Source organism: Leopardus geoffroyi, chromosome B4, assembly GCF_018350155.1.
Source record: "Leopardus geoffroyi isolate Oge1 chromosome B4, O.geoffroyi_Oge1_pat1.0, whole genome shotgun sequence".
In the NCBI taxonomy this organism is placed as follows: Eukaryota; Metazoa; Chordata; class Mammalia; order Carnivora; family Felidae; genus Leopardus; species Leopardus geoffroyi.
This window is the reverse complement of record NC_059341.1, coordinates 88,868,048-88,891,801: the sequence shown is the minus strand read 5'-3', so window position 1 is coordinate 88,891,801 and position 23,754 is coordinate 88,868,048. Positions and strand designations below refer to the sequence as shown.

Below are 23,754 nucleotides of genomic sequence, written 5' to 3'. Positions count from 1 at the left end.
CTCTTGCCATTTGTGACATGGATAGACCTTGAATGCAATGTAAGTAAAATAAGTGGAAGACAAATACCATATGATCTCATTTCCATGTGGAATCTATAAATTCGTTATTTTGAGATGAACTTACAAAGGACAGATTGGTGGTTGCTAGGGGCAGAGGGTGGTAATGGGTAAAATGGGTGAAGGGAGTCAAAAGGAACAGACTTCCAGTTATAACACAAAAATAAGTCCTGGGAATGTAACGTACAGCATGATGAATATAGTTAATGATGCTGTATTGCATATGTGAAAGTTTGCTAGAGAGTAAATCACACAGAAAAAAATGTAACTATGTAGGGTGACAAATGTTAAGTCTGGCACATTGTGATGATGATTTTGCAATAACAAATATAGATCACTGTGTTACACACTTGACACTAATATAATGTTGTATGTCAGTTATATTTCAAAAGAAAAAAAGAGAGAATAGCTGAAACTCCTCACTCTTGCAGATCACTCATGTTGGAGCCCATACCATATTCCCAGCCTCTTTGTACCACCATCCATGTCCCTGGCCCCAGATTCCTATGTAACATCTATGTTAGGCTATATGGTCCTTGAAAGTCGATGCCTTTTGTGTAACTTTTCTCATGCTGCTCTTGTATCCAGAAATGCCCATTCCTTCATTCATACCATATTGAGAACATCCTTATTCTTGTCTCTTGTCTCAGTATCTTCAGATATTGACCCCTGATCATGATCCTGATCGGAACTGCTCAGTATTCTGCATCTCCGTGGCATGTTGCTGTATGGAGATCTGTATCACTTGGTTTATTCTGCTCTCAGTTATTTACACCCATGTCTATTTCCTCAAATAGAAAGGTTCCTTGAGGCCAGGGGATATTTCTTACTCATCTTCATATGTAATAAATATACAAATAAACAATTATTTTAAAAAATAAGTGAAGGATCCCAGATCCTTTTGCATTTTTCCTGAAAACCCACCCTTTTCCCAAAGTTCATCTAGGGGTACAGTTCTGGTGCTTAATTGACCTTTTCCTGTTCTTGCTCTTATGGCTTTTCTATTTCCAGAGCTCCTAAATTCTGGAAGAAATCAGCCGACATTCTTTTTAGCAATTTTATGGTCCCAGTTTCATTAAATCATTTTCTTAGCACTTCAAAACTCCATCTGTCCCGCAACATGACTTTCCACTTAGCCCAGCTCAAATGCATGCATTTCATCATAACTGCTCCCAATAGTTTCACGGTGCACAAACCACATATCCACCTGTAAGACCACCACCTTAGTTTTCTTGCTTACCTTTTCTTACATTAGAAATGTACATAAGACCTGACATCACAACCACCTTTACACCTCCAACTGATCATGGCTTTTATTTTGGAGAAGGGGAATATTATTTCTGCCACAATCACACAGACATTAGAAAAAATGTGGGGGAAGGGGCATGATAAAAGAAAAACGATGAACATTGGATCAAAATGCCCACAGGTCATTCTGAAACTTGCACACTAACTTTTGGGATAATGTGTGTAATTTCCTGGGAGTGGTGGACCTTTCTGCTTCTTGAATCTCTGTTTATGGTATGACTTGACTATTAGAGAATGCCTACCTGTGAAAATGGTGGCTTTAACTCCCCAAAATAAAATGGTAACAAGAAGGGGTCATAATGCAGAGTCAGGCAGAGTGTAAGGAATAGTCATTTCAAGCATAATGAACTACGGAGGACTTAACAGAGAGTCATCAACAGATACTAAAGGTGTTAGTTGCAACATCTGTACAAATAATAATTATTAATATTACTGTAAGACAACTGAAGTTCCAGTGTTAAAATAGAAAATGCCCATGTATGTAGTAGATAAGGTCATGGCTTATTTCAAAATCTAAAACCAATGAGTCCAGATAGTGGTTTACTAAGTATACACAGAGAGAGAGGTACTAAGTTAACAAGTCATTAGAATGCATACTTGGACATAAAAACTATTTAATATCGACAGTATATATAAATCTAAGGAATTTTCTTCTATGTGTAAATAATGCTTTAATATTAGAACTCTTTTCCTTCAATTTTATTATACTGTTTATATATGTTTATCTCTGGCACATGGTCGGTGTTAAGTAACAGGATGATTTCTGTGGTAGTAAAACAGATTGTTTCTTTTCGACCTAAAGCAAAATTGTCAGTCGTACTTTTTAACCTCTACAGTGTACTAATATATCCAAAGAACAGCACTCAATTAATATTCAGAGTATTAGCTTAATAATACTGGTATAGGGAGAAGCGCATTGAACTACAGTTGACCCCTGAACACAGGTGTGAACTTCAGGGGTCCACTAATACATGGATTTTTCTTTATATAAATACAGTATAATACTGTAAATACATTTTCTCTTCTTTACGATTTTCTTAATATTTTCTTATCCCTAACTTACTTTATCGTACGAATGCAATATATACTACATATAACATACAAATAGGCGTTAACTGACAGTCTATGTTACCAGCTTCCATGCATGCTCTTCCATGTAGGCTATTAGTAGTTCAGTTTTGGCAAGTCAAAAGCTATACAAGGCTTTCAACTGCATGGGGGGGTCGGCACCCCTAACACCTGTGGTGTTCAAAGGTCAACTATAATTACTAAGAGTTAACATGTGTTAGTGGGAATGCTGTATACTATATATTGATAAAACATACAGATAGTAAAAACTAAGAAAAAAATTAAGGAATTTTTAAAGTAGAAACACAAAAAACTAATAAATTGCTAAAACAATTATGACAGCTGATCATTTAAGATGAAAAAAACTAACCTTCACAAAAATAGTTCAAGCCAAAAAATAAGTATTTTCAGTAAATTGTTTTAGCTTAGAATACCTGTTTTAGATTAAAAAAAAAAAAAAGGATCCTAAAAACAAAGCATACTTCTACAAAAAGACTATGGAACCAGCAAAATACTAATATTTAAAATGGAAAGTTTTTAAGATTAATAGGGTAACATTAGGGCAACTATTTTGCACATACAAAATACTTAATATTGCAGGTTTTAAACACATCCCTTATTAATTCTATTCTTAAATAGTTTTAATTATAATAGATAAACAATAGTATTCTTGTTGTAGACGTGTGAACTTCCATTGTACAAGTCAACAATTTTAATCTGCATTATAAGGAGAATGGACTAATCCTGTGATAGTGTTCAAGGTGATATTTCAAAGTAGTCAGGGAGGACACCCTCAGCACACTTAATTCAATCCTATTAATCTTTGTGTGGTTTGGTAGGGTTCTTTTCTTCCCTTTGGTGCTCTCTCAGCTACAGAATTCTTTCTTTCCCTTGTTTTATTTTCTTGTTGTTTTTAGTTTTTAGTATGGAACATTCCAAACACACACAAAACTGAATAGCATAAAGAACTTCCATGCTGCGGTAAGCTTTTGGATTATCAGCCTTAGCAGTATTGTTATGGATCTGTCTTCTCAGGCAAGGGAAACCAGAGCAAAAATAAACTCTTGGGACTACATCAAACTAAAAAGCTTTTGCACAGTAAAGGAAACCATTAACAAAAACAAACAAACAAACAAAAAAGGCAAACTACTAAATGGGAGAAGATATTTGCAAATGATATACCTGATAAGGGGTGAATATCCAAAATATATAAAGAAATCATACAACTCAACACACAAAAAACCCCAAAAAATCCAATTAAAAATAGGCAGAGGATCTGAAGAGACATTTTTCCAAAGATGACATAAAGATTGCAAACAGACACATGAAAAGATGCTCCACATCAGTAATCATCAGGGAAATGCAAATCAAAACCACAATGAGGTAACAGCTCAAACCTGTTAGAAGAGCTAGTATCAAACAGGCAAGAAGTGTTGGTGAGGATGTAGAGAAAAAGGAGCTTTCAAGCATTGTTGGTGGGAATACAAACTGGTATAGCCACCATGGAAGGGTATGGAGGCTCCTCAAAAAATTAAAAACAGAAACACCAAATGATCACTAGTTCCATTTATGGTTATTTACCCAAGGAAAATGAAAACACTGATTCAAAAGATATATGCACCATTATGTCCACTGGAGCATTATTCACAATAACCAAGATATGGAAGCAGCATAACTGCCCATCAATAGGTGAATGGAGAACAAAGATATGGTGTATATAGACACAATGGAGTACTCTCAGCCATAAATCTTGCCATTCATGACAACATGGATGGACCCAGAGGGTATAATGCTACGTGAAATAAATTACACAGAGAAAGACAAATATATGGTTTCACTTATATGTGGGATGTAGACAACTGAACAAACAAAAAGAAACAGACTCATAAATACTGGGAACAAGTGATTACAAGAGGGGAGGGGACTCGGGAAAAGGGTGAAATAGGTGAAGGGGGTTAGGAAATATAAGCTTCCAGTTGTAAAATAAATAAATCACAGGGATGAAAAGTAGAACATGGGGAATATAGTCAGTAATACCGTAATAACTTTGTGTGGTGACAGACGGTGACTACACTTACTATGGTATTTCATAATGTATACAATTGCCAAATCATTATGTTGTACACCTGAAACTAATGTCAACTACACTTCAGTTTAAAATTAAGTAAGTAAATAAGCCTCCATGTCACCCAGACTCAACAAATGCCAACACAAGGGCTATCTTTCACGTATCCTCCCATCCATGTCCATGCCCCCTGCTCCCATCCAAGACCATGGGTTACTCTCAAGTATAAAGCAAATTCTGTACCTCATACCCTTTTACTGGTAAATTCTTCATATGCATATCCTAAAAGAGAAGTATTTTTCAAAAACAGAACTGGAATAATGTCATCAAACATTAACAATTCTTTAACGCCAGATATTCGGTCAGTATTTTAATTACTGTACTAGTCTTATTTTTTTATAGTTGGCTTTGATCAAATTAAATCCAAATGAGTTCTGCACATTGCAAATGACTCCTAAATCTCGTTAAGTCCATTTTAACAAAAATGAAAACATGAGCTCAAGAAATAACTCTGCACCCCCACGTTCACTGCAGCATTACTTACAATAGCCAAGATATGGAATAACCTAAGTGTTGGATGCTGCATGAACAGTTAAAGAAACCATGGGGTGTGTGTGTGTGTGTGTGTGTGTGTGTGTGTGTGTGTGTGTGTGTGATGGACTGTTATTCCATCATAAAAAGGAAGGAAATCTTGCCATTTGCAACAAGATCAACCTTAACAGCATTATACGGAGTGAAATAAGTCAGAGAAAGACCTATACAGTATGATCTCACTTATATATGGAATCTTAAAATACACACGCACACACACACAAAACAGCTCATAGATCCAAAGAACAGATTAGTGGGTGACAGAAGCAGGGCATGGACAAAAATGGGTGAAGGGGACAAACTGTACAAACACCCAGTTATAAAATAAATAAGTCCTGGGAATCTAATGTGCAGCATAGTGACTACAGTTAATTATACTGTACTGTATTCTAGAAGTTGCTAAAAGAGAAATCTTAAAAGTTCTTGTCAGAGCACCTACGTGGCTCAGTTGGTTAAGTCTGAAAAAAAATTTTGTATATAACTATGTATGGTGAGGGATGTTAACTAGGCTTACCCTGGTGTTCGTCATATATACAGACATGGAATTGTAATGCTATACAACTGAAGCTAATGTTATATGTCAATTATACCTCAATTTTTTAAAAAAGCACACAAACTGCACTGAATGTCTAAGGTAATACATGAGCTAGTAAAATGAAGGACAGAGAAAAATGAAAGTCCTACTACGTGAGAAAAATGGGAGTCATAATTAAGAAAAATTATATAGGAGTGAGGCTGGATGTCTCTGGTCGGTCCACCAGACGATGACTTCAGCCCAGAACATCTTATGTGCTCTCCAAGGAGATGTCAGTTATGGGTATGAAGGAATCAGATGTTGACACCAGTCATCTCTTTACATGGAATGTTTGAAGATATGCCCCTTAATTCACAAAGATTTTTTTTTTTAAGTTTATTTATTTTGAGAGAGAGAGAGAGAGGGAGCATATCTGGAGACGGGCAGAAAAAGGGAGAGACAGAAATCCAAGCAGGCTCTGTGCTCTAACTCACAAACGTGAGATCATGACCTGAACGGAGATAAAGAGTCAGCAGCTTAACTGACTGAGCCACCCAGGTGCCCCAAATTCAAAAAGGTTTTTAAAACTGAAAAGAAAAACGTCTGTGTGGATACAGAGGGGCCAGAAGAGATGCACCAGAGAAAAACAAAAAGTACATAGAAGCTTGTTTATCCTCCACATCTTGACTGTTTAAGCTCTTCTTGGTTTTGATGTGACATGATATTAATAATAATGTTATTTCCTACATTGTATGTATATTAGCCATAGTGAGTTGCTACAAAAGTTGTAATTTCAACAACAAAAAAGTCATATTTAACCTATAGGTTTCTTCTCCCTTTTTTCTTGCAATTTTTTTCCTCAAAGATCAGGTCATTTGTCATGTAGAATTTACCAGTGTGTATTTTGCTAATTGCACCCTGTGGTGATTTAACATGTTCGTCTATCTTAAATTTCCAATAAACCGGTAGTCAGATCTACCAGCCTGAGCAGAGTCAAGTTCAATTACCTGAATTTCACGGATGTGGTTCTGTACCTCTACTGCAACACTTCAGGGGACACAAAATGTCTAGATGTCTGTTTTTGCAATGTTAAGACTGGTCAGCATGTTCAGGTGCTGTCAGCCTGATCCATGCACTAAATAGCTGCCCATCAGCATCTCACTTAATAGTTTTAACAGCCATTGAAGAATCCTAGCTGGGTTCATTAGCTCTTGTAAATGTTAACGTCCTACTACTATCACACCATCCTTATCTTTAAGCTAGAATTATGCTATAATGAGAAAATGTCCCTCACAACTATTTAGTTACCCTGCGGTGTAGTTTGTTTAAGGCAGAATAAATACTCGATCCTTTCTCTCCTATTCTCAGTCCCTGGAAGGCTCATAATCCGCTGTCCATTACTTGTACGGTCACAACGCATCTATTCCAGAGATGTGCATTCTCTGAGGCCAGACCCACATCCTACTCACAGTGCATTCCTGCTTCTTTACAACATTTAGAATGTACACCCTAATATGTGATACCTGACTGTCTTGTGGAGACATATAAAAAAAAAGATGGCAAAGCCAGATACCACAGTCTGCATTCCTCTGGTGGGACTGAACTTTTTTTGTTTTGAGAGACAGAGAGAGAAAGAGAAAGAGGGTGAGCGCGCATGAGTAGGGGAGGGACAGAGGGAATCTCAAGCTCTCAGCAGTGAAGCCTGATGCGGAGCTCAACCCTGGAACTCAATCCCAGGAAACTGTGAGATCATGACCCGAGCTGATATCAAGAGTCAAATGCTTAACCAACTGAGCCACCCAGGCACCCCGGGAATTTTTTTTTTTTTTTTTAAACACAACCACAATATCACTAGTGTTTCTGGAGCAAGGGCTCTAGAGTAGGTACCTGAGGGGGACTCAAGTTTGCAAACAACACAAGTGGCCCATAGATAGGGTTACCTATGTGTTTGTTATTATTATTCAGATCTATTCCTATTAGAATACACATCCCGTTAAAAGGCAAAGATTTGTTCATTTTAGTCTTCTGTGCAGCCCTAGTGCCTGCTACATAGTAAGCACTCAACATACTTGTTAAATAAAATGAATGAATGGATTTACCTAGAATAGTTATTTTGTATGAGTTGCATTCACTAAAGAACTAAAAGGGAGATAGGATTCGTATTCTCACAATTCACCTAAAGTCTTATTAAATAGTATATAAACATTTTTTAAGTGGGAAAATATATTTCTATTAGCTTACTTCTTTTTCAGATTTTTTTGCGGGGGGGGGGGTAATTATTTTTTAATTTATTTGAGAAAGAACATTTGCCAGTGGGGTCTGAGAGCAGCAGACGTAGAGAGTCTTAAGCAGGCTTCATGCTCAGCGCAGAGCCCAACTTGGGGCTCCATCCCACAACCCTGGGATTATGACCTGGGCCAAAGTCAAGAGTCAGATAGATGCTCAACCCACTGAACCACCCAGATGCCTCTGTTTTTTAGAGTTTAGTCAGCTCTTTCTGCCATCTATTCGGGTAACATTAAGTCAGTGTTACCACTACTACAGTTAGCCCGTTGCTTGTATCTATATAATGCTTTTTGGTTAAAAAGTGCTTTTAGGGGCACCTGGGTGGCTCAGTCGGTTAAGTGGCTGACTTTGGCTCAGGTCATGAGCTCGCAGTCCGTGAGTTCAAGCCCCACATCGGGCTCTGGGCTGACAGCTCAGAGCCTAGAGCCTGCTTTGGATTCTGTTTCTCCCTCTCTCTCTGCCACTCCCCCATTCGTGCTCTGCCTTTCAAAAATGAATACATGTTAAAAAAAATTTTTTAAGTGCTTTTGAATATATCATGTGCAGAATATGTTTAAGAAACATTTTTTAATTTATTTTTAAATGTTTATTTTTGATAGAGAGAGAGACAGTGCAAGCAGGGGAGGGGCAGAGAGAGAGGGAGACACTGAATCCGAAGCCAGCTCCAGGCTCTGATAGCACAGAGTCCGACGCAGGGCTCAAACTCATGAGCTGTGAGATCATGACCTGAGCTGAAGTGGGACAATTAACCAACTGAGCCCAGGTGCTCCTAATGTTTGTTTATTTTTGAGACAGAGTCAGAGCACCAGTGGGGGAGGGCAGAGAGAGAGAGGGAGGGAGACACAGAATCTGAAGCAGGCTCCAGGCTCTGGGCTGTCCACAGAGCCCGACGCGGGGCTCAAACCCACAAACCGTGAGATCGTGACCTGAGCCGAAGTCAGACGCCTAACCGATTAAGCCATCCAGGCACGCCCATGTGCAGAATATTGAAACAGCAACCTCCGAATCAATACTTTTCTGTTATGTTCAAAGGGTATGAAACACATATTAATTGTAGCTTGTTATTCAACCAGAGAGCAGTTAGGGATCGCTCACTTATAAAACAGAGCATTACAACTACATGAATGATCTAAATTGCCAATGTCTATGGACACTTTTTAGTCTCTAATTTACTTGACTATTCTGACATTTGACACCATTTGGCCTTCTGACAAACCTGGATCTTTGTGATAAAACACTCAATTATGACAGAAGCAAAAGAATTTGAAACCAACTGGAGGCAAATGGTGTGTTTTCAGAAAGTGATGTCTGAAGTTGATTAAGAAGAAAGAACTAAGATTTTATCCTTTAAAACTAACACAAAACTTCTGTCTTAGGTTTGTTCATATCTGATATAATTAAAAGGGCAACTTCGTACTGCTGGGTGTCAACACCGCAGCTTAAAAGGATCGTATTCAAATTTAGTAGCCAGAAGTCTGGGAGGCACAATTCCATGACATCCCAACCAAACAGCGCTTTTTAAAAAGGTAACTGTAAAATGAAAACTTAAACAAAAATACAGAACTCTCAACTTGACATGAGAAAGCACACTGTTATTCACTGTCCAACTAGTATTTCTCTTAGACTAATTCAACTAACAGCCCCAGCATATTAGCAGACAACTCAAGGGTCAGCCACCTAGACTACCACTCAATACCAACTACAACTCTATCACTCACCTCCAACATCCCAATTCCACCCATCTACTGATGGCAATACACTTAATCAAGAGACCTAAGTGACAACGTCTATTTATTCTAAGTGCTCGACAGGTCTCTCCCCTCAGCTTTCACCCACTTTTCCGCAGGTCTCAAAAGTGAACTAGGTCACGGATGTTTTTCCCACCTGCCCACATTTTGATTAAGCACTTCATGTTCTCTTTTCTAACTGCATGATCCTTTGGGGCAGTGACCTAGCCATATAATTTTTCTTTCCCCATGGTGCCCAACCATAATAATCTAACAAAAACACTTAATGAATTGCATTAGACAACCATTCAGGTGATTTTAATATTTTTGCCTTGATTATCTGGGTCTTAATGATTCCAATGGTTTTTTAGATTTTACAAAAACAGTCATAATTCTCCTCTTGGATGTAACTAATCTGGCCTAACTTTTGACGATGATTTTGCTTTTGTTGCAGAAATTACAGAGGAGTATTCAGTGAGGTAAGTAAAGCAACTCTCTGGTCAGGTTTCTTTACCACTAAGACAGTGGAGTGTAACAGACAACATGGAGAGAGAATGTGTAGTTACAATGAAATCTCACCGCTTTCTTGGCACCTTGTTCCTATACAGTGAAGAGCTAATCTCTGCTGTCAGGTTCCTTTGCCAACAATTCTTTTGGAGTTACTGCACAAGACACACTATATCTTGAGCACACCCATGCTGAGCAGTCTTGCCTACCTGACAGAAGGCAATTATATTTTTAAAAATTTTTTTAAGTTTATTTATTTTGAGAGAGACTGTGCAAGCGGGGGATGGGCACAAAGAGAAGAAGAGTACCAAGCAGGCTTTGTGCTGTCAGTGCAGAGCCCCACGAGGGACTCAAATTCATGAAACTGCGAGATCATGACCTGAGCCAAAATCAAGTCTGACACCTAACCAACTGAGCCCCAAGGCAATTATATTTTTAAACAGCTTATTAACACAGTTTTTATATATAAGACTAAATCAGAAACTTTTAACGTTGGGGCATTTAAAGCAAAACGGTTTCCAAAGAATCTTCCCCAGATGTCCCATATACAGTAACATCTATGTTTCCAATAATTGAGGATGACATTAAAATGGCATTACCATAACCCAGCTTTCCTTTGCTAGAAAACTTGAGAAAGGCACCCAAAATACTGCCTTATTCTCTCCCCTCAGTGGTTTTTGCTAATGCAAATTACTTAAATGCTTGAAAACAGGTCTTTAACAAAAAAGTTAATTGTGCCAAGTAAATGTCAAAAATACCAAAGTTGGGGGCGCCTGGACAGCTCCCTCGGTTAAGTGCCCAACTTTGGCTCAGGTCATGATCTCAAGGCTTGTGAGTTCAAGCCCCGCGTCGGGCTCTGTGCTGACAGATTGGAGCCTAGAGCCTGCTTCGGATTCTGTGTCTCCCTCTGTCTCTTAAAAATAAGTAAACATTAAAAAAAACAAACAAACAAACAAACAAAAAAAAAACCCAAAATTGTAAGTTGTAATTTTGATAAGGCAAATTCAACTTGTAGGACACTGTCAACGGTCAAAAAATGTTCAATAGGTAATTTTCTCTGGTGTACAGAGGAGTATGCAAGTGAAAGGCTGATATTGCTTTTTCAATTGGAGATTATAGCATAAATACAACCATGGTACCAAAAGTAAGTCAGCTGGGAGCAGTATATGCTCTTATAATTTAGCAAACAAGAATAACATGGCAGGAAGTACCTCAAAAATGTTCCTATTATGTGGGCAATACATAGTTTTGGATGAATTTACTTTTAAAGCAGAGGATAGGAGCGCCTGGGTGGCTCAGTCGGTTAAGCGTCCGACTTCGGCTCAGGTCATGATCTCACGGTCCGTGAGTTCGAGCCCCGCATTGGGCTCTGTGCTGACAGCTAGGAGCCTGGAGCCTGCTTCAGATTGTGTCTCCCTCTCTCTAACCGTCCCCTGTTCATGCTCTTTCTCTGTCTCAAAAATAAATAAACGTTAAAAAAAAAATTTTTTTTTTTAAACGCAGAGGATAAACTATGAACATTGTATCTGTATAGTAGTTTCCTATCTGCTGACCCACTTTAAAGTTCAACAAATTGCCAGCAGAATCTGTAATACTTTGGTGTACAGATTAACAACTGCTGGTCCTCTGTAAAAGGTTACCCAGTGTAGTGGGCAAGAGGATGACCACTGCTGGATGAGGATGAGCTTGGCTGGCTGAATGAAGGGTCTTGGAAAATGAAAAGTATCACAGTGCAATTAGAATTTTATTATTAGTTTCTCCATAAATCAAGATTTGACCTACCACCCTGGCACTTAATAAAGTCCTGAATTTAAACTGGTCTTTCATATCAAGAAAAACAAGCTCAAAGAACCAACATTCAAGTATTTTCTGCATGTTAAGATTCAACATAAGGTTCTTTACTGTCCTTCCCACGATGAGGCAGCTCCATCCAGATGAGATCAGATTAAGGTTCTCTCTCAAAACTAAACCAAACCAAATCAAGGCACACTTACTAGATCACTTTTGAATTACAAAAGCATCACATTCCTACTGAAGTGAACACGAAGAATTTAGTTGGTTTAGATTTTTTTCTCCATATGTAACCTTTTTTTCTTGTGAAGGACTGCCTTTTTTCCCCGAATAAAGCATCAAATATTAAACCAGAGAAAACTGCATTTTGTGATTACGTTATATTCAAAGATGATTCTGAAAAGTCAAAACCAGTATTAAGTGCTAAAATTTACCACTGATTTATCTCAGTAAATTAAAAAACTTTAAATACAATTATCTAACTTCAGGGCATTTAAAATATCAAGGAATTTCCCTAGTTATCCGAACTACATTTTCTTTCTACATATCCTGTGCTTCCTATTTGAAGTAGTTGTACTTTACAAGAAATGGGCATTATTAAATTTTAAGCCCAAGGTATCCAGAAACCATCCTTTTAATTCCTACCAAGATCCTTTCCTCCCATAGTAAAAATGCAACGACATAAACTAAAAAGTATGAGGATCAAAAAACCAAAAAGAAAAAAACAAAACAAACCACTCACTAAAAACTTACCCAAGAAACCACACAAAACACCAGAATTGTACCCCCCACCCCCCCCTCCGCAGTTAAACTAAAAAGAAAATGGGGGGGAAAAAAGCCACAGCACACTGTAGAAAAAATTTATTTGTCTCACACATTTAAAAAAAATCTCCATAGTACACTGAACTATAAATTCAATCTTCTCATTCAAAGAGTTGCAAACAAAGTTTAAAGAGAAACTTTTAATAGCTTTAGGTTTACATTTTAAACACTCTTAAATTTACTGAGGGAATATATCAAAAAACCACATTCTAAAGGTTAAGACATAAACTTTATGATTAACGGGTCTACTATTCTGCCCCCAATACCACTTCTGCCCGACAGGGCAGCCCACTCCACTCCCACCTACAGAATGAAGTCAAATAGGTAAACACTCCTGAACCGACTGCTAAAAGAAGCATTAAAGAGATTTAGGGTGGAAAAGTTATCTGTTAACGTCTTGCACGATTTCCTTCCTTCCTTCCTTCTGGAGTAAAGAACGAGTCCAAGGCTGAGCTCTTTCCCACCTCTACAAAAACGCGCCCGCACGCCCGCCCCTCTCCCCGCAATTCCTTCCTCCCTCGGGGAACACACAGAACTAACGGTTTCCGCGCCGGGGCTCCGCGGGCCATCCCCGCGCCCCGGAACACAAAGGGGATTCCCAGCCATTGTCCTCCGCGGCGCTGAGCATCACCAGCACTAGCAAGGCAGTAGCTTGCGCAGTTATCTCCACAGCGGGCAATGTCACAACCCGACCAACAGCACAAACTACTACCTCAGCCAGGGCCATGGTGTCGGGGACGCAGCGGACCACGCCGAGGGCGAGCGAAGCGGCCGCGGCGCTCCTCAGTCTTTCGCCGCGACGTCGGGCCGGCGCCCCGGCCCTTCCCCGCCGCGCCCGGAGACCCCGCCCAGCGCCGCGCCGCTCGGCCGCCGCGGGCGCGCCCCGAGAGCGCCGGCGACCAGAGGCAGAGGTGGCGCCGGGGCGGCGCGTCCTCTGCGTGGCCGACCGTTCTGCTAAGAGAAAAGGTGCGGAGGGGTCCTGACGGAGGCAGCCGCTTCCTCCGCCGCCCGAGGAGAGCGCGTCCCCTGGGCCGCTCGAAAGCAGGAAATGGGCGGCAAAAGAGCAGCCAGAGGCCAGCGCGATCCGGACGGTCCCTGAGGCAGCAAGCCGCGCTCCCGCTTTCTGCCCGACGCCCGCCAGGAGCTCCGGACAGTCCCCGCCAAGCTCCCGCCACGTCTCCGCTGCACCGCCCGCGGCCCTCCCCGCTCCGAGCCCGCGGTGGGGGCTGGGCGGAGGCCGGGCCAAGCGCCTGGGCCCCCGCCGCCGCCACGCTCCCCACACTCGGCGCCCGGCCGGCTCTCCGCTCGGGCGAGCGCCCGGGGCGCTTCCCGCGGAGGACGCCGGCTCCGGCGCCGCGACAGCAACCAAGTCATAGCCCGGAAGTCCCGAGGCCACCCGTTCCCCGGCACCCTTCGGGGATATCCCGTACACCTCTGCAGAGGCGAAAATAAAACAAAAGCCCCGTAAAACTGAAACCGAGCCGGGCGACGTGTTGGGTGGCAGCGGCGGTGGCTCTGCGCGCGCGGACACACGGGCCGTCTCGCGCTCCGCTGCTCCTGTGCGTCTGGACGAACCATAGAGATCACTTAAGGAGGCTCGCGCGCTACTCCCCACCACGTGACTGCCCCACCGGGCCGACCCCCGCGCCGCCATCTTACATCCGGGACAGAGGCGGCGTCCCCTTTCCCCGCCTTGGCAAGTTTCGACGTGTCACTAGAAATCAGCCCCAAAAGGGGGGACCCGAATCCCACGTCACCATAGTGCTGAGGCCGCGAGCCTTGCCCCCCCCCCACCCCGCCCCAATCCGCTTAACGGGGCAAGGTGGCGCCCGAAACTTCTCCCGGTCTTTGCCCGCAAAGAAAATGGCGGCACTTACCGCCGTCTAAGTGGACACGTTGTACTCTGGCAGGGGTTCAAAGTTTCCGGCACCTCCTTTCCTATCCCGCAAGGACACGGCCATTTGCGCTCCGCCCCGCGGGTGGCCACTGTGCTGCATTTCGCAGAAAACCGGCGGGAAAGCGGCTCACGGCTCGCTTTAATGCGCACGCTCCTGGGACTTCTGGGTGGTTTTTTTTGTTGTTTTTTTAAAGGCCAAGTTTGGGAGAAGGCCGCCTGCCGTGAGCCTCATGTGCTGTTGGCCCAGGCAAGTTACTTTTGCCTCACATACAGAGATTTTTGTAGGAAGTTAAATCATTTGAAAGAACAATGAAGCAGAATTTGTCCAATGCAATACAGAACGTCCAGTTAAATTCGAATTTCGGGTAAACGAATAGTTTTTTAATGTTTGTACTTAAAAACAATTGTTTGAAATTCAGATTAATTGGGCATCCTATATTTTTATCTGTTAAATCTGGGTACCCTGTTAATCACGCTTCTGCAAATACTGACTACACATAACAAAAGTAAGGAATGGAGGAATTAAACTGTTCAAACTTTGGACTGCCGCACAAACTAAAATATGGTAACAATGTGCAAGGGACATTCATGTATAATTCCTTTTTGAAAGAGTAAGCTCCCCCCGCCCCCCCCCCCCCCGCCTTAAAACTACATTATTATTTTGAATAAAAGATCCTCTCGGTCAAGAGGCTCATTGCAAAGTAAAGATTACATAGCATGGCCTTTTCGTTTCTGCTCTCTACACTTAATCGGTGATGGAACACAAGTTCATGAAGAACAAGTCTTCAAATTATAACAAGTCCTGCCTGACATGATTCAAAATAACATTTGTAATATGCAAATTCAGAAAATAAAATACACTTGACTGTGTCCACTAACAGATCTCGATGTTAGACTTAGTATAAACAATTTAAAAACATATTTTTAATGGGGAGACAGAATGTTGGGGGGGGGGGTGCAGAGTGGGAGACACAGAATCCAAAGCAGGCTCCAGGCTCTGCGTTGACAGCTCAGAACCTGACCTGGGGCTCGAACTCACTGACTGTGAGATCATGACCTGAGCTGAAGTTGGACACTTAACCGACTAAACCAACCAGGCGCCCCGTTATAGGTGTTTTTAAAGCAACGGCTAAAGGTAGTTTGCCTGTTGTCACTGTGAAATAGTTCCAATTAATAACATTTATGTACTTATGTATTTTGTGTATGTGTTTATGTATTTTTATGTATTTTGTTTTGTATAGATGTAGAACCACTTGCAGTTAAATGCTTTACCTGACAAGAGCAGAAATTCAACTATGCATCACAGTGATGGTTACCAGAAAGTCTGCAGAAACTTGACTAATAGTTTCATTATGATTGGTACCACCCTGTCCTGATAAGCAATGATTGGGCTGCCATGGCCCAATCCACTTTTCATTCAGTGCACAGTCAACCACATTATTCTGCATCATAGCAAATGGTATATGTCCTAATAGTACAGGATTTCAAATTCAAATGGTCAATTGTTTGGCTTACAGTATACAAATACATTAGAGCAATCAAGTTTCCGACTACATTTAGTCATTACACTACTTCAATTGCACCTGATTCCTTTCCACAATTAACCCATTTTTGACAGTGCTGACACCAATGTACTCATCATCCAGACACAATGTATTGTTATCAGCTTTCTTTGCTCCAGCCATAATACTCAGAATTTTACCATCCTTTCCCAGTGTGACTGCCCTCAGTTTATCAATCCTTCATCATGACCGCACAGCAGGAAAAGTGCAACAGCTTCTACCTTAGCTTTCCCTGCTCTGTATTCCCTCAACTCAATCCTGCTTATAACTGCAAGTTTATCTTCCTTAGTTTTATAATTTACTTTTAAAAATAATCACTCCAAGCTTCTGCCATCTGAAATCTAGTCTGTTTGGCTTTCAAAGAATGTCCATCAATGGGCCTCAATCCCTCACAGTCAATCCTGGTTCACACAACACACCGAAATGTACTATCGGTTTTCTCATATTTCACAGATATGCCTTGCTCACATTATTTGTTTTTACCTGAAATACCCTCAAATATTCTTTGGACCCATGCAAAAAAAAAAAAAAAAAAAAATCTACCTACCCTCAAGGCCCATTGAAAATTCTATTTCTACCATCAAGCCTTTTCTTTCTTTTTAATTGATTTTCCTTCTGAATACTAACAGCGATAATACCCTAAGCCACACAAGACTAGGCTAAGGTTCCCTACTTTATGACTGCGTATTAATCTGTACTTGTCTTTCACAGTACTTTGCACACTTGTTAAAGACCTGTATTTCCTGCAGAACTGAATTCCATGAGGGCAGAGACTAACCTAATGCCTAACAAATAAAAGGAACTAAAATATCATGGACACAAGTACTTCATATATGGTCTTGTATTATTTTATGTATGTGGTTTCCTCAAGTAGCTATAAGCACCTGAGAGCCTCCAATGACTTTGTGCATATAGCAAGGACACAGATATGAGCATACAGTAGTTCTTAATACACAGTGGTTGTCCAATAAAAGGCAAAAAAAGGGGTCTTGTGAGAAGGCATGGGTTTTCTACTCATTTCTTGGAATGTTGTGTATCAAAAGCATATTTAATTTATATAACATTGACCTAGGTGCCAGGGACAGTGCTTTACAGTACTCTTTTAAAACACAAAGTTTATTTATTTTTGAGAGAAAGATAGTGGGGGAGGGATAGAGAGAGTGGGGGAGAGAGAATCCCAAGCAGGCTCCACACTGTCAGCTAGAACCTGACCCATGGCTCGAACCCACAAACTGTGAAATCATGACCTGAGCCGAAACCAAGAGTCAGACACTCAATCATTGAGCCACCCTGGCGCCCCTACAACACTCCTTTTTAAATCCTAATAAGCAACTCCTATGAGTTAAACACCACTGTTAAATCCATTTTACAGATGAGAAAAACAAAACAGATTAATTAACTTGCCCAACATCACACACTAGTAAACAACAGAGCCGGGATTTGAACTAGAGTCTGACCCCACACTCTGGGCTCTTCATCACTATAATGAAACCTCTTATAACAAACTACAAATCAGTAAGATGTTTTAAACTGTCCCGTACAATAATAAAAGTCCAACGCAGCTCTGGAGGTCATAGCCATTAGGCAAATCTTTTTTCACACTATTTCAAGTTCTTTGTTACATCCCAATTCCTATCCACAGAAATAGTAATTGCCTAAAAAGTATTTTAGATTTATTTTAGTAAGGCTTGAATTTTAATGGACAATATTTTTTGTAAGCTGTGCAACTAGCATGTTGTAGTGGAAAAAAACTGCGTTTGAAGCAGGACATGCTAATGCACAGACTATGTCTTTAGGCAAGTCACTTCAGCCTTTAAACCCTGACTTCCTCCTCTGTAAAAGGAGTATAATATATAAAACCTTCCTTGTAGGAGTGCTGTGAGGATTAAAAGGAATTATAGGTAAAGCCCTGGCTGACATATACGAGGTACTCCAGAAATGATGATTAAGAGAAATTAGAAAATGTATTATAACTATACCTAATTGCTGTTAAGTACTATGTAGGCATTTTTCAGTATCATACACTTATCACACAACTCAGGTTCTCAAAAAAGAAACTTTAAAACAAACTATTTTTCTTTGAGAAGTAGAGGAATAGTCTGACGTTGCTATAGATAGGCCATTTCAATATTAGCCTCACTAAATTAAAAATAAATATACAAAATAAAAGATTAAAAGAGTCTAAACCACATTGTTTTTCACTTGACCTAGAATTTTTACACAAAGTTCTACATCTATTTTCTTTCTAAACTGCTGAGATACTTCATAATGTTCTTCTGACTAGATGTTCTTTTAATTTTTATTTTACACATTAATAGTTTCAACAAAGCTCTCAAAACACATCTCCATTATTCTATGAAAGTTTTTCCAAAATGACCATATATGTAAGCCATCCTAAACATATTTGAATCATTACTTATGAAGTCTTTAACCAGAGTCAATTACGTGGGGTGTCTCTAAAGTGTTGAACCTAGTGGGGATGAGAAAGCAAACACAAAGTACATTAACGAAAAAAATGAAACATTTGCAAGATCTGAAAGTAAACTCTGAAAGTAGTTATGATTTTAAGTTACCCTGAGAAAACTAGTAGTGCTGGAACATAATTAAAAAACCTAGAATCGTGCTGAGTGGTAACTGTAAAGCAAATTAAAAATCTATGTAATCACAGCTGTAACTATGCAGTTTTTGTGAAAAATATATCCTAGGCCACAAAGAAAACTTGGGTTTGAGGCCAAGAAGACTTCATGATTATAATACATAACTGATACGTCTCAACAACATAAAAATTGTAAGGAGAAAGTGTAACAACAGCGGTATTACTTTCAAGAACTGTGTTGGGAGCTAAAAAAGAATCTCACAAAATTAGATAAATATATCCAGTCTGACATAAACACCATATGGTAACTGCCTTAAGAGACAGGAGTTGTATGTTATGTGTTAAAATTATGACACAGAGGTAGTAAAAGCTGGAAAGCAAATGCAATTTGCACAGTTGGGTCTGAAGCCTAATATTTTATTTGATTTTTCTAGATAAAAAGAATAAGATTGCAATATTACAATCTTGGAATTTTTCTCCCATCTAGTAAGACTTCACAGAAATGAGTTACTATATTGCAATAGTTTCCGAATAATGCCATGGTTTAGCAGATCTTCCCCTGGTTGCACTCTATTAAATGTTAGTTTAAAATAAAACTCGATATAACTACATTTGCAGCAACTGGAAATGATCTCAGAATTCAAAGGTAAAATAAATTTTTTTTTTTTCTTACCTGAGGGATTAGAATCAATCCTAAAATGTAATTAAGAATGTTTCAACTGACCTCTGTGTCACTGTAAGCACTAAGCACAGGGATACCAAATATACTCTATAAAGACTTGGAGAGGAGTACTGTAACGCTGTGGCTCTTCTCTGAAGAATACTGTTTTGCCACAGAAAATTAGAAACAGCTGAAATATATGGGCAACATGCGGCCTCAAGTTTTTTTGAAAGTAAATAAATAATATTTAGATAACATAAATCTAAAATAGTTCAAAGCATTTGCCTCCAAAAACAAAGAAAAAGCCCTCTCCAAAAGAAACCAAATAATTTTTTAAAACCTCATTTAAACAGATTTTAAAGACTCTCTTTCAGAAAAGTGGTATAATCTCTCTCCATGTAACAGAAAAGACATGATTGTTCCAGGCTTAGCTGAATTCATCATATTCATAGCAATCCCATTTGCCAGCATCCTGGCTGCTGAACCCTGTGGTTTCAGAAAGATAGTAGAAGCTACAGTCATCACTAGAACTTGTTCAGCTATTTTGAAATAGCAGGGAGACTTCACCTTTGCAAAAATCCAACAGTGGCCAAAGCAGAAGGTATTTCCAGAATATCATTTAATAAAAAGGCAGTTGGCAGTGGTGCTACCACTAATAGCTCTGCTTCTTTTGAACAAAGTATAGGTGAAATTAAAGGAAGAGCTGGAACAGAAGAGGCAGAAAATAAAAGAGGAATGAAAAATAGAAAAACTGGGGAGAATGTATTAAAAAAGAAGATAAGGTAAACATAGAATTTTTTAAAGAAAGGGAAAGAGAAGGAAAGTGATGCAGGAGAAAATGAGAGAAAAATATATAGTCAAATTTATTATAGAGTAATAAATTTATCAAACAATTTTAATAGTTAACCTAACAATATCATTATGAAATCAAATCTAAGTTCAAACCATGTATTATTTTTCTCCAAAGAATTAGTAACTCATTATCATCTGTGCTTTACAGATGATAATAGAAGCCTTGAAAAGTTCACGTGCCTCAAGTTATGATTTACTGGATTGTTTTGTTATTGTTGTTTTTTATTTTTAAGTAAACTCTATGCCCAACATGGGGCACAAACTCAGGACTCTGAGATCAAGAGTCATGTGCTCTATAAACTGAGCCAGCCAGGTGCCCCTTTACACATGCCTAAAGGTAACTAAGTCAAGATTACTAAGAGTGTTTATATTCACAAGAGGACTCACTGTGAGCTCCTTTAAAGAGAGCCAACACTGTTAGTGCACTCAAAATGAATTAACTAGATTTGTAAGAAATTGGTATTTACCTAACTTCTATGAAATAGTTTTTACATAAATCAAGATACAAAGACTTTCTTTCCCAATCCATAAAAAATTTCAAATTGAAAGCACTACTCTACTTATCAGATACAAAAAATGCAATTTAAGTGATTTTGAAGTATTAAAAACTGTTTTCCCATAATACAAAAATCACTAACACACTGTAGTATGAACACCTGTTATCAACAATAATTAAAAAAAAAAAAGTAAAATGCACTCTGATATACAACTCAGCAGCAACATGAAGCACAGGGAAATGTGGTAGTTTATACAAGGTCAGCATATCTGCCGTAATGTCAAACCTAATCTGTAGAAATCTAAAGGACATACTAGGCTGCTAGCAATACTCTCATAAGACTATTTTCGTCCACATCCATGGTAGTTTTAATTAAAAAAATAAAATAAAATAAAAATAAAATGTCCTGGCCTGGACATTATATCTATGGCTTCTAAATCACCAACATTAAATTGCACAGCAATCACAGGCAGGTGGGTTCCTGAGAGCATTCCACTTGTACTATCACCTATGGTAGTCTCTTGAGGATTTGGCTGCCTATCTGAATTATTGTACATTTGGGAAGACTATGTTATATTAGGTCACTGTATAATAAACTGTTTTTCAGTAACACGAGTATAAAAATGACAACCTCATTAATACTTTTGTGTTGTTTTCTACACTATGCTGTTTCATCCTCACTTTAAGTAACCTCTACACCCAATGTGGGGCTTGAACTCACAACCCTGAGATTGAGAATTCCATGCTCTTCCTACTGAGCCAGCTAGGCGCCCCACACCCTCAGTTTCACAACTGATCCTTTGGCCTTAGGGTCACCTGGGACTAGTGCTACCAAACTGTGACAATAAGCAAAATACTTACTCTAAGGTTACAGTGAGAAAAGACAACCTAGTTGTTACTGGCTTGTTATAGAATTAATTTAAATGAGTGTTACTCTTCGGAATAAAATACATGTGTAAATTGTTCATCTCTTCCTTCTGGTGCTAAATATAACTTAAGGATTATAGGAAGAATAGGGGGAAAACAGGAAAGAAACAACATAGCTATCAATACAATAAAATTAAAAACGAAAGCAAGTGATGGGGCGCCTGGGTGGCTCAGTTGGTTAAGCGTCCAATTTCAGCTCAGGTCACGATCTTCATGATCTTGGGCCCCGCTTCCAGCTCTGTGCTGACAGCTGGAGCCTGGAGTTTGCTTCAGATTATGTGTCTCCCTCTCTCTCTGCCCCTCCCCTTCTTGTGCTCTCTCTCTCTCTTTCTCTCTCTCTCAAAAATAAATAAAAACATTAAAAAGAATTTAAAAAAAATGAAAGCAAGTGAAAGTGGTTTTCTCTTGGCCAGACTTTCATGCGTTTGCTTTTTCTTTTAGCCCCTACAAGCTCCTAATAAGTGTCACTTATTCGGTAAAACTAACAAAATTTTAACACCAGTTATACAGAAATACTAAATGAGACACTACAAAATTACCTATTTTCTTTTCCTTTTTGGCAGTGGTAGGATTGTAGGAAAATAAAAAGTAAGCTATTCGAGTTGAAAATTTGTTTGTTTCTTTTATAATGGAAAAAAGTTACGGAAGGACTATAATCTGATGTTGGATTATACCTGCCCTCTGACAATCTATATTAAGAAAGGCATGGTCAGTGAAAAAAAAAAAAAAATGGTATTAGGCTTAAAACTCATGGTATTTATAATATGCGTTCCAAAGAACATTATTACTAATGCTTCAAGGACTAGTCATAGTATCAGCTATGCTGTAAAGTGATATTAGCCTTGAGAACTTCCTTTTTTAATGTCATACTATCTAGTAATCTCACACAGCCCAGTTCTTCTGGTCACTACAGAACCCAATTCACACCAACAAGACAAGGGCACTCACTGTGTTAACCTCCCCAGGGACCAGGATATCTTAGAAAATGCAGACTAAGAGGAATGTGTGACTCAAGGGATGAACTGCTGATAGTGACCCCTGGGGTGGCAGGAGATATTCTGGGAGGAAAAAAACCTGTCAAATTATACCACCAGCGGGCAGCCCACTTTGCTTGTCACTAAGACTGGCACCGATTACCATATTCTATGGTATCAACACATTCAATGCTTTGCTCTATAGGGAATGGTCCTGGTATTGAAGGCTAATACGATATTAACTAAAACTACTCAACTTATATAAATGTATGCTGTATACCTTTGATTTGTATTTAACTTTCACTGGAGAATAACTTTTATGATTGCAATCAATCGATTATTTCTCAGGAATAAACATTTTCACTTCATGTAAATTCATGGCAATATTTTTAACATGTTACTTAACTGGCACACTACCCTTGTTAGTCTATTTCAGTACTTTATCAATGATACGCAGATCTTTCTAACTCCCAATGTAACATATCCAAATATAGGAAATAAACTGAATACACAGCTTGGTATTTTCTTTTTTACAACTTTAAGGAAAATGCTGAAGACAGAATCTATGAAATGCCATATTAATTTACCCTAATTTTAGGTGAAATTATAAAATAGAAATTCATTAATTCATGTAAATAAAAATAATATCTCCTCGATAAAAGCTTACCATGTTTACAGATAATAGTGCAAATTAAATAATTTCACAATTACAACAGCCTCAAAATTGTATCTCATTCATTACTCAATTCTAATATCTTCTCCTAGTTTTATAATTATTCTGGAGAGGCTGCAATGTATAAATTCTATTAAAATCAAAGGACTTCCAGCACACTAACATAATACTGAAACCATTATGATTTCTTAATCATTGTTTTAAACATCTTTGTGTCTTCACATAAATGTTTATGCAAATGTAACTAATATGATAATACCACAATCCATTAAATAAAAAATACAGTAAGCTAGGTTAGTTTTTTAAGAAACAAGTAATGTACTCAAGAGCATTTTTCTTCTTCACTAAGATAGAAAAGTGAAACAAAATTAGCAATTCAC

The 23,754-nt window shown here is 39.0% G+C and overlaps 1 long non-coding RNA gene across 1 annotated transcript in view; it reads right to left on the bottom strand.

Moving 5' to 3' along the window:
* The window catches only part of LOC123591140, a 75,907-nt gene extending 61,161 nt beyond the window's left edge, over positions 1–14,746 (bottom strand). The window contains exon 1 of the long non-coding RNA XR_006709131.1: positions 14,614–14,746. This is a non-coding gene — a long non-coding RNA (uncharacterized LOC123591140). The remainder of the gene's footprint in view (positions 1–14,613) is intronic.
* Between the last annotated feature and the right edge of the window lie 9,008 nt (positions 14,747–23,754).